The sequence below is a fragment of the Apium graveolens genome, chromosome 4 (genome assembly GCF_009905375.1).
Source record: "Apium graveolens cultivar Ventura chromosome 4, ASM990537v1, whole genome shotgun sequence".
In the NCBI taxonomy this organism is placed as follows: Eukaryota; Viridiplantae; Streptophyta; class Magnoliopsida; order Apiales; family Apiaceae; genus Apium; species Apium graveolens.
In genome coordinates this window covers 184,196,951-184,208,346 of record NC_133650.1, presented here as the reverse complement: position 1 = coordinate 184,208,346, position 11,396 = coordinate 184,196,951, and positions in this window count along the sequence as shown.

Genomic DNA, 11,396 nt, shown 5'->3' with positions numbered 1-11,396 from the left:
AAAATCACAATATCAACTTGGAATCTTAAATTAAAAACTCGTATATGGTGTGATCGCAAAAGTTTTTATTAAACCACAAGGTTACTATTCATAAAGGTCTTTTATCGATGTCAAAAAATTGGGTTTTTACAGTCTTCCCCCTAAAAGGATTCCGTCCCGGAAGCAGTTTAGAAATAGGCGGGGATACGCTTCTCATGACCACCTCGAGTTCTCACGTTGACTTTGAAGTATTGGATCTCTTCCATAAAATTTCCACTCACCCCTCAAATATATTTCCGGGTACTCGTCCTTGTAGACCTTTGACCTTTACATGTTATTTCACAAATGCTAAGTCAGGCTGTAAGTTTATTAGCTCGTTTTCAATCATATATTTGGCGTTGACGGTTAAATTTCCTAACCTCGATTCGTGGTACTCGTTATAAACTTGGAGACCATTCGATGATAGTGCTAATTTATAAGTCAACTTTCTTAGTTCTTTAATTCCTCAACTGGTCCAATAAACCTTGGGTTCAACATTTCTTTCCCTTTCGAATCTCATCACTCCCTCCCAGGGAGGCACTTTCAACAATACTTGGTCTGTTACTTCGTACTTCCTATCTTTATAGTTCTGATTCGCATATCTCTATTATTTATCCTGGGCTGCTACTAGCCGGGTTCTGATAAGTTTTAGGAATTCCTTTGGTCTGTTGACTCAACAATGGTCCAAGTATCCCTCGCTTACCAACTTCTTCCCAATCTAAGGGAGAACGCTTCTTTCTTCCGTACCAAAATTGGTTGTAACGTCCCCAAATCCGGGGTCAGAGGATTTGGTCATCACTATGAAACCTCAATCCAAATCAACATATTTAATCAATAAACAAATGCCAGCGGAAGATATTTATCATTTATGACCTCTTTTATGGTTACAGTTCTAGAAACAAGATATCCAAATTCCACAAATACATTTTTCACTTTCTTTTAAAACTTTTTTAAAAAAAATTCCAAACTCAAAACTAACCCCGCTAGTATAACTTCAAAAAGAAGTATACTAGGCCCAACTATAAAATAACACAATTATAATATAATATAATATAAGAAACTTTAAACAATAAAACTTACACTAGTACGCAAACCCTGGACCAACCACCTTCCTAAAAGCTTCAACTTTGCTTTCTTGAGGTACGCGGCTAAACAACGCAAGCTAATCCTCACTGGAGGTTAAATTTAAAACAGTCAAGTATGAGCGAAAGAAATGCTCAGCAAGTTCATTATACATATATAGGGTCTTTTGATATGAAACTGACATCTGCATTAGAGCAGAACATTTAAAAATCATAATTGCTGAATCAGAAAATTTAGTTAAGGAATCCCATAATTGATTCCTCCTCAGTATTCAAAATCCTTTTGATTTTTTTGAGCGAAATGATTTAGCAATACTTTGAATCTTGACGAGAATAAAACTTGCAAAATAGTGTTTACGGAAATATCGTAAACAACACTCATACGAAACAATGATTATAGAGTGAATCATAATCTTTATTCAAAACCGAACTCTTGACATTAATACTCATTTTGTTGTCATATCAAATTAGATATCAATACGAACTTTGATGCTCACAACATCCCATACTGAAGTCAACATCAATCATCTATACTAATACCACCGTTGATATTTAACAACAAACTAAATATCCACATCAAGCAGAAACTGAATCAAAACCGTATTTTACCTTTAGTCCAAAACAGAAACAGTTGATAAATCATTCCTTATAAGATTATCAAAAGTAATATAATAATTTAGATTGGAATCCTCGAACGACTGTGTGTTGCCGCCGGTGATCAGCCGCGGAGCAATACCGGTTTGCCGAAGCATATCCAACTAAATAAAGGGGTACCCAAGGCACATATCGGCCTAGCAAAGTGTTATATCCCATGTAACACATAGCTCACGTTGGACCGCCGCCACGGCCTCTTACACAACCATTCAATCTTAAAAACATTTTATTGAAAGGGGTCATAATACTCGACACCCTTATAAACTTTTATTCCCCCATTCACTTGGGCAGGAATACTCGCAAAACCAACTCATTTTTCTCAAAATCCAAAACATTTATAAATCCTGTAATTTAATAAGTAAAAACATTTAACTATTCTGAACATAGCATAACAGAGAGTACTTTCATAATAAACATTTAACTCAGCGATATATAAAATATTTATCTATTCTGAACCGAGAATAGAAAAAGAAATACTCGCATAATAAGATTCAAAATAAATATCACTTAAACAATAAGTGATGATAGGGATACTTGCCTTTGGTTTTTAGTAGTTAGTCACACTCGAAATAACACAGATATCTTATGATGCTTTCTCAAGACGTCACCATTTCCTATTCTTAATTCTTTGATATGTCGCTAATGAGGTTACTACGGTCTGATACGAAATCTTATCCAACTTCAGTCTTGATCCCCAACATCTGGTTCTGTTCGTCTCGAATAATCCGTATCTACCGAACTACTATGCAACTCTCCCTTTCTCTTGCCTTTGCTTGGTCTCACACCCTTAATGCCCGATCCTATTATAAGCAAAAAGATACTACTTTAGTATTCTTCTGAAATGACTATCCTATTTCTACCCTTTCGTGATATATATATATATATATATGGCACCTTATATAGCACATAACAAGTAGCACACATTATAGTTTATAACTTACTACCAACTCAAAATATTATTTAACACGAGAACGCGTAACTTATGGTAATATTTCTATGAAAAATTCGGCATGACCTATTCGTAATATGGACAATACCCTGGATAACCACACCACAAATACAATCCACAAGTCATTTCAATATTCTTACCCATCTCAAACTTTCACATTTAACATGTAAGAAAATAATTTCTCCTTGACTTGCTGCTATACTATCAAAATAAACCTGCCTTGACATGCAGCTAACTATTAAAATTTAAACCTGTCTTGACATGATTATCCAACTAACAATAACATTAACTCACAGTTATATAATTTAGCATCACCAATTCAACTCGAGTAAACACTTAAATAAATCACCTTGCACATATATCACGTAGACTAGTAACTATACACATATTCAAATCACACTCTAAAAATTAGCAACGGAACTCAATCTCAAATAGGTGTATACTAACATGTATTTCCATAAAACACATCGTTGCTATCACATATACAAATAACAAGTCAATGTACATGTGCACAAGTCAAGTATGTCATCAAGTATGCTAACTTAAATCAATAATTTAATAAACTAGAAAGCACATATCAAATAACTAAACAACACTTCTATACTATAGGTTCATATATTTAATCTATTAAACAATAACTAGCAATCACATATATTAGCACGAAACCATATGTCGAGTTATAACATACAAAATAGCTACTGAACCTAAAATTTAAGTTAACCAGCCTCGGAAGAATGACATTTTACAACACCTAGATGAACTTAAACAGAAACGTTTAAAACATAAAAGTTGTAGGATATTTCGCGACCTTTCCAAAATGGTAAGGCTCGCTAAAAATGACCAAGTAACGAATTCAGAAACTTTAAAATAAACAGCTATATAAGCAGATTCAGCCCTGTTTTCGCAAGTAACTTAGTATTTGAGACTCTTAAATCATAGAATTGGTTAATGAACTATAAGTAAAAATTGTAGATCCTGATTAAGCTTTCCAAATTGGTATAATTCAAAGTCATAGCTAAAATAATGAATTTACTACGAATTTTTGAAGTCAGGATGTATCAAACTGAAATAACATGACAGATTTTACAAATGGCAGATTTTATCATAATTGCAGGCCGAACTTGGAAAAACACAAAGAATGAAATTTGTAGATAATTACATTATCTTTCCATAGAGTACAAAATCATTATCATATGATGAACTAGTTAAAAGCTACAAATTTAACAAGAACTCAGCCTATTTCTTAACGGATTTGATAACACAATTCACAACATCATTAGCCAAATCTTATATTCATATAATCTCTGAATTACATATATTATCAAATCAATAACATCAATTATTCTATGCATAAACCTAATGAAGCATAAATTATATTAAAAAACTTAGATAAAATACAACACAACAACCGAACACACATGCACGCGACTCACACACACGCGCACACTCGATTCACACACACATATACGCGACCCACACACACACACAGAGCACCCATAAACACACACACGCACACCGCATAACACATATATATATACATACATTCACACACAACTGGAGGCCAAGCAGAATCCGGCCAATATTGGCCGGAAAAATTCGCCCCAACCGGAGCAGCCACGAACGGGCAAGAGGGGAAAGTTCGGGGAAACAGAAACTGAAAAAAAGAAAAGAGGGAAAGGGAAAGAGGGGAGGGAGAAGAGAATAGGTGAGGGATTGATGTTTTTTTGTAAAAAAAATAAAAATAAACTGAATTGTTAAAAACTGCCACATTTTAGAAAATAGGACACGTACCCCTTTTTAGGGCCCGGTCCCGGACTGATTTGCAAAATAACGAACAAATGCACGGGCAACCATACAATGGAAAAATACTGAAATAATTTTAAAAATCCTAAAATAATTAATTAGATATAAAATAAAATTTTCATAATTTTTGAAATTAATAAAAATACCCCACTTTAATTCACACAGCAAATCATTTAAAATGAAATAATTGACAAAATATTATTTTCTGAATTTTATAAATCCTTATAAATATTTAATAAAATTATAAAGCCACAAAAATAATTTTATGGAAAATACACAATTTTATAGAAATTAACCACTACAACAACCCCTAATAAATAGGATTTAATAACACCGTTCGACAAACAGATAAAAATAAAATATACAAACTCTCTAGAATATAACCACATAAACATGTAATCACCATATACACATAATTTCATATCCGAGAATCATGCCCCACATGTTTTTCAACTAACCATATATTTAACTATAATAATAAACACGTAATACAAGTCGCGAAAATCCCAGGTATTATATTGGTAGCCGTTCCAATGCCCGTATGATAACTCGTTATTGTCGGTAATTCGATTAACGTCAGCTGGTCACTTCATTTCCCTTAAAATCGATAATATGGACGATTACCGCATCTTCTAGTGTTTGGAATCATCCTCCAACTTATTCGTTTCCCCCTACATCGCTCCTACTAGTGCTAGAGTTTCATTCCTTAACGTTTTCCCCTTTTGGCGCATCATCTTTTTTTAGGCCTCAATGATACTATAAAAGGGGGTTGAATATAGTATCTACAATCAATTAGATTATAAACACAAGTATGTAACTGGAAAACAAGTTTATTCAATATATCAAACTATGTTACAATAGGTCTGATCTACTCTCTTAGTGATGTATGATATCACTAAGAGCTGCTAGGGTTACAATGAATAATCTTCTCGTGAATGATAACATGTTAGATATATTTGAGATGTCATGTCTATTATGATTCATGTTTAGTTTTCAGATCTTAACAAACATGTCATATCAGGACTTACTAAAATTAGGACTTACTGGAAGTCAGAACTTAATATCAGAACTTAAGGTCATATCAGAACTTAAGTGCGGGAGGACTTACAGTTAAGGAAGGAAGCTGATTTACAGTAGAAGATCGAGACTAAGTAAAAGAAGATATGCATGGAAAGAGTTAGAAGACTGGAAGAATTGTAGAAGATATCTGATTGATATATTTTAGGAGACAGAATTATATTCCATATCAATTAGAAGTTATCTTGTAACTGTGTACTATATAAACACAGACTTTTGGTTTACACTATATGTGTTATCATTATCGAGAAGATTATACATTGTAACCTAGCAGCTCTTAGTGATATTTGTTCATCACTGAGAGAGAACAGTTCCATTGTAACAGAGTTTATCATATTGAATATATTTGTTTACTGTTACATGTGTTCAAAATCGATTTGATTGTAGTAACATTGTATTCAACCCCCTTCTACAGTGTTGTGTGTCCTAACAAGTGGTATCAGAGCTGATCTGTTAACACACATACAGTAAAGATCCAAACAATCATGTCTGAAGAAGCACAAACTCCAACCAAGCCCACCAAAACTGAAGAAACTCAAAAGACTCAAACCCACAGTCGATATGAGACTATTTGGGTTCCCATATTGAGACCTTCTGAGTATCCCATATGGAAAGTGAAGATGGCTATGTTTCTGGAAGCTACAGATCTAGAATACCTTGACAGAATTAATGAAGGACCACATAAGCGTACCAAGCTCTCTGTTGTAGTTGCTGATAAACCAGCAAAGACCATACCAAAGGAAAAAGGTGAGTACACAGCTGAAGACATCTCATCTATTACCAAAGATGCAAAGGTAAGGCATTTGCTGTATAGTGCCATTGATAATGTCATGTCAAATAGGGTAATACATTGCAAGACTCCAAAGGAGATATGAGAAGCTCTGGAGATAAGATGCCAGGGAACTGATGCAATCAAGAAGAACAAGAGGACTATACTCACTCAAGAGTATGAGCACTTTGACTCAAAACCTGATGAGTCTTTAACTGACTTATATGACAGGTTTGTCAAACTCTTGAATGATCTATCACTGGTGGACAAGGAATATGATCTTGAAGATTCAAATCTAAAATTCCTTTTAGCCCTTCCTGAAAATTGGGATTTTAAGTCTACTACCATAAGAGACAACTATGACCTTACTGAAACTACTCTTGATGAAATTTATGGTATGCTTAAGACTTATGAACTTGAGATGGATCAAAGGAGCAAGAGGCATGGAAGAAAGTCAAGGACAGTTGCTCTTAAGGCTGAGGAGGAATCTCCTAAAGTTGTTGCCTCAAAGAGGGGCAAAGGAAAGGCTCTCATCATAAAGTCTGATTCAGAGTCATCATATTCTGATAATGATGATTCAGAAACTGAAAGCTTATCTGAAATGGATGCTGATGAAGAGATAATGAAATTGTGTGCTCTTATGGTGAAGGGTATCACAAAGATAGCCTACCGGAAATTCAGAAAGGGAAAGAAGTTTTCCAGGAAAGGTGTAAGTTCTGATAAGAAAGGGTTCAGAAAGTCTGAAGGCAAAGGTGCAAAGTCTGACAGAGGAGACAACTCAAATGTCAAATGCTATAATTGTGGTGAAAGAGGCCACATATCTCTTGACTGCAAGAAAGGAAAAAGTGGCAAAGGCAAGGCACTTGTCACAAAGAAGAAAAGCTGGACAGACACTTCAGATTCTGAAGATGAGGTGAACTATGCCTTGGTGGCAAATGCTGATAGCAGCCCTAAAACTGCTGAATTGAAGGTACCTTAAACAACTTATGCTTTTCATACTTATTATATTACTGAGTTGAGATTATATCTTAAAACCATGTTTATTAGTTATAGAGATCAGACTTTAACATGTGAAATATTAACATCTGAAAATTTTGCTTATAAAAAGAGAAATGATTATTTAGAAAAGGAGTTAGTTTTACTTCATCAAAATAAGAAAGCAAAAGGCGATGCTTTATATGTTAGAGATGAAGTGTTAAAATTGAATGAATCTCTAAAAGCTGACTTAGGAAAGGAAAGAGAGATTATCAGAACTTCGACTAACTCTGGCAGAACAACTCAGAATTTATTAAGTAATGGAAACTGGAAAGAGGGCTTAGGTTATGGAGATGATAAAAGTAAATAAAGAACTGAACAAATTGAGCCAATTGTTGTTAGATAGAATGCTAAGCCAAAGGTAAATCCTGTTAAGTTTGTAGCAAAAACTGTAAAGTCTGATTCTGAAAAGATGAAAGAGTCTGTGACAGAAGTCAAAGATAAGGAAACTTCTGACAAATTAGAACAGGATAAACCAACTGAAGTCAATATAGGCTTAATGACAAAGAAGCAGTTTAAGCATAAGCTGAAAGAGATTAGGAATGTCAACAAGTTAAAGGAAGCTAGGAAAAATAGGAATGGAAAGGAAGGTGTGAATAAAAGTAATAATTATATGCATGTTCCTAATGCTCCTAGAAAGAAATGTTATAACTGTGGAAACTCTAACCATCTTGCTTTTTTTGCAGGAAGAATAAGGATATAAACTCTTTACCTCCTAGATCAGGAGTTAAGAGTCAGTCTGTTAGGTTTAAGCCATAAAATCTATATTTTCATTGTGGTAGTTTATGGTATTCCAATTATACTTGTAAGGAATATCATAGTTTGTACTATGATTATTATCAAATAAAACCTTCCTTGAAGAAATTTACTTTAATTCCTTCTAGTTTAAAGTCTGATGCAAAGTTTGATATAAGTTCTGATAAACAACATGTTAGCATAAACTATGAAATTAAATCCACTGCAAGTGCTAACAAACTTATAAAGGCCAAAGGATCCAAGCAAGTCTAGGTCCTTAAAACTAACCATTAGTGGTCTTTGTGATTGCAGGGCAACAGGAAAGATATCCTAGTGTTGGACAGTGGATGTTCAGGATATATGACTGGAAATAAAGCCCTGCTATCAGACTTTATGGAGAAAGCTGGCCCAGGAGTTTCTTATGGAGATGGCAACATGGGAAAAATTCTGGGATATGGAAAGATAAATCTTAGGAATGTCATCATTGAATCAGTAGCTCTTGTCTGAGGACTTAAACACAATCTGCTAAGTGTGAGTCAAATCTGTGACAGAGGTTATCATGTGGATTTCTTTGAAGAACACTGTGAAGTTGTAAGCAATTTTATAGGCAAAGTGGTTCTGAAAGGTTACAGGCATGGTAACATTTATGAAGCCAGACTTTCAACAAGTTCTGATGGTTCTGCAATCTGTCTGTTGAGTAGAGCATCAATTGAAGAAAGCTGGAATTGGCACAAAAGACTCTCTCATTTAAACTTCAACAATATAAATGAGCTAGTAAAGAAAGATCTTGTGAGAGGACTTCTAAAATCAGTATTTGCTTCTAATGGCCTTTGTGATTCATGTCAAAAGGCAAAACAAAGAACATCTTCATTCAAGAGCAAAACTGAATCCTCAATTCTTGAGCCTTTTCACCTATTGCATGTTGATCTATTTGGTCCAGTCAATGTTATGTCTATTGCAAAGAAGAAATATGCTATGGTTATAGTGGATGAGTTCATAGGTACACTTGGGTGTATTTCTTGCACAAGAAGAATAAAACTGCATCTACTCTAACTGATCATGTCAAACAGCTGGATAAATTGGTCAAAGATTCTGTCAAAATTATAAGAAGTGATAATGGCATTGAGTTCAAGAATTCAATCATGGAAGACTTCTACAAAGAGCATGGAATCAAACATGAATTTTCTGCACCTGGAACTCCACAACAAAATGGAGTTGTAGAAAGAAAGAACAGGACTCTCATTGAAGCTGTATGAACTATGCTTGATGAAGCAAAGCTACCAACCTAATTTTGGGCTGAAGCTGTATAGACTACTTGTTTTACACAGAATGCAACACTCATAAACAAGCATGGAAAAACAACATATGAGATGGTGAAGAAAAAGAAGCCAAATCTGAAATACTTTCATGTATTTGGTTGTAAGTGTTTTGTTCTTAAGACTCATCCTGAACAGCTTTCAAAATTTGATATAAAAGCTGATGAAGGAATTTTTGTTGGAAATCCACTTTCCACAAAAGCCTTTAGAGTCTACAATTTAAGAACAAGGGTTGTCATGGAATCTATCAACGTATCTTTTGATGATAATAAGATTACTGGACTTAAAGATTTCAATGATCATGATCAGCTGAGATTTGAAAATGAAGATTTAAATTCTGATTCTGTAAATTCTGATGACTTAAACTTTGATCCAGTAAGTTCTGACGGATTAAGTTCTGATGTCATTGAAACTATGGTAACAACTCCAAAGGAAAATGTACATGTCCAGGGGGAGCAAGCTGAAGATCCTACCACAACTCAAGACTCTCAAAAAGCATCAGAACCTGTCACTGGCTCTTCAAGTTCTGATTCATCAAGTTCTGATGAGCCAAATTCTGATAACTCTGGAAACTCTGATTCTTCAAATCCTGAAGGATCTAACTCAAATTCTGAAGTCTCAGAGAGCATAACTACAGGGGGAGCATCATAAAATGCTAATGGAGATAGCATGGATCATGGAGGAGGATCCAGTTCTAGAAATCAACTTCCATCTGCAAGGAAGTGGACCAAATCACATACACCTGACTTAATAATTGGAGATCCTAAAGCAGGTGTCAGAACTAGAACTGCAACATCAAATGAATGTCTCTATAATTCTTTTCTATCTCAGACTGAACCAAAGAAAGTGGAAGAAGCTCTTCAAGATGCTGATTGGGTGCAAGCAATGCAGGAAGAGTTAAAAGAATTTAAAAGAAATAAAGTCTGGACCCTAGTGCCAAGACCAAAGAATAGATCCATTGTTGGCACAAAATGGGTATTCAGAAACAAAACTGATAGTGATGGCATAATTACAAGGAACAAAGCAAGGCTAGTTGCTAAAGGCTACTCTCAATATGAGGGTATTGATTATGATGAAACATTTCACCAGTTGCTAGATTGGAAGCCATAAGAATCTTTTTGTCTTATGCTGCTCACAAAAAGTTTGAAGTCTTTTAAATGGATGTGAAAAGTGCTTTTCTCAATGGAGAATTGGAAGAAGAGGTATATGTTGAACAACCTCCGGGCTTTGTAGATTCAAAATTTCCAAATCATGTCTACAGGCTTGATAAAGCACTTTATGGCCTTAAGCAAGCTCCAAGAGTATGGTATGAGACTTTAGCTCAATTTCTTCTGGAAAATGGATTTCACAGAGGTGCAATTGATAAAACTCTGTTCTACCTCAACCATTGAAAGGACTTACTTTTGGTACAGATATATGTTGATTATATCATATTTGGTTCTACAAATGCCAAACTCTGTGAAAGGTTTGCAAAGCTAATGCAGTCAAGATATCAAATGAGTATGATGGGAGAACGTAGTTATTTTCTGGGACTTCAAGTCAAGCAAAATGAAGAAGGTACTTTTATCTGTCAATCCAAGTATACCAGAAATTTACTCAAGAAATTTAGAATGCAAGACTATTCAGCTACATCCACTCCCATGGCCACTACAACCAAGTTAGATAAATGTTAGATATATTTGATAATGTCATGTATAATATGATTTGTGTTTAGTTTTCAGATCTTACCTAACAGGACAAATCAGTACTTAACTAGAAATCAACACTTATCCTGAAGATAGAACTTAAGGTATCAGAACTTAAGTTATTAGAACTTAAGTTATCAAAATATATTTATCAGGAGATAATATCAGAACTTAAGATGACTTTCAGATAAGGCAGGCGGCTGATTGAAAGGAAAGAAGATCGAGACTAAGACAGAAAGAAATATGTATGAAGAAAGAATTTTATGAAGAATA